This window comes from Typopeltis vanoorti, chromosome 2 (assembly GCF_054136105.1).
Source record: "Typopeltis vanoorti isolate ZY-2024b chromosome 2, IOZ_Tvanoo_1.0, whole genome shotgun sequence".
Lineage (NCBI taxonomy): Eukaryota > Metazoa > Arthropoda > Arachnida > Uropygi > Thelyphonidae > Typopeltis > Typopeltis vanoorti.
The window spans coordinates 184,530,015-184,531,220 of NC_143550.1; the positions used below are offsets into that span (position 1 = coordinate 184,530,015).

General features: G+C 30.0%; 1 non-coding gene across 1 annotated transcript; it reads left to right on the plus strand.

The window, feature by feature from the left end:
- Nucleotides 1–456: 456 nt before the first annotated feature.
- Nucleotides 457–528, plus strand: TRNAW-CCA (transfer RNA tryptophan (anticodon CCA)). The gene has a single exon. It is a non-coding gene; the product is annotated as a tRNA-Trp (tRNA).
- Nucleotides 529–1,206: the final 678 nt, after the last annotated feature.

Consider the following 1,206-nt stretch of genomic DNA (forward strand, 5'->3'; position numbering starts at 1 on the left):
AAAATAAAAAAAATATGAAAAATCGTAACCTGTTCGTTTCGTTCAACGCTACTCTATGCATCCACAAATAGTCCTACACTCATTTTTTAAATGTCTATTACCGCCTCTGTACTTCTCACAATGTTACTGAAAAATTTTTAAATTCTATTAAACTTTAAAAACACCAATGTAAAAATTAAATTTTCATGTCTTAAATGCAACGTAGACAAATGGTTACATTTTTTTTTAATTTACGGAGTATATATGTTTTGAATACGGAATGAGCAATGAGCAATTTTAAACATATTGGCTTTTATTATTAATAGCTATATCTTTATATATATATATATATATATATAATTTTCAGGTTTCATTATAAAATGCAATTTTTTTTTTGAAAACCAATGATCAGAACACAAAAAAAAAAATTGTAATGGTAAAGCATATAAAAGAGTCTCAGAAAAAGAAGAGACAAGTGGGCCGGTGGCGCAATGGTAGCGCGTCTGACTCCAGATCAGAAGGTTGCGTGTTCGAGTCACGTCCGGCTCACGAGTTAGTTTTTTGAAGTATCATTTTTCGCTCTAAATATTCTGTAAATAAATAGCAAAAATATTTCTCGTTATTATATCCATTTCTAATATAAAAATGTTTTTATTTCAATTATTTATATAAAAAATCCCTTAAAATGCTCATGCTCATCAATTGATTAGAGAAGTAATGAATTTTATAACTTAAAGCATTACTTATAGCTGGACAGGAATATTCAGTATGGTTTACTTACTCTTCCCCCTCCCCCCCCAATCCAACATTAAGCTAGTCTGTCGTACTATTTCTGTGGGATTAGTTTTATCTCCGAGTGGCTCAATTTTTTATTAGTAAGCATAAAAAAGACCGCAGACCACACTTCATACAAGTTAATTCAGTATTGAGGTGTTGGAATATTGGCTGCAACTTAAAACTTTACTGATATTATTTTTAAATAATTCTGATATTGTTACTACCACTGCTGTTAATGTATAGTTCAAATTTAGAGAATTGATATTCACTTTTTTATTTTATTTTATTTTATTTTTTATAGAGATATGACATTTTTTTCGAAGTAGCAAATCACTCGATAAATAAACTTGAAACGACTTGAAGGATCTGTTGAGGTTCTGCGGCATTTTATCTTATTCTCTCTCTCTCTCTCTCTCTCTCTCTCTCCTTGTGTAGAAACTGTCAGGGGAT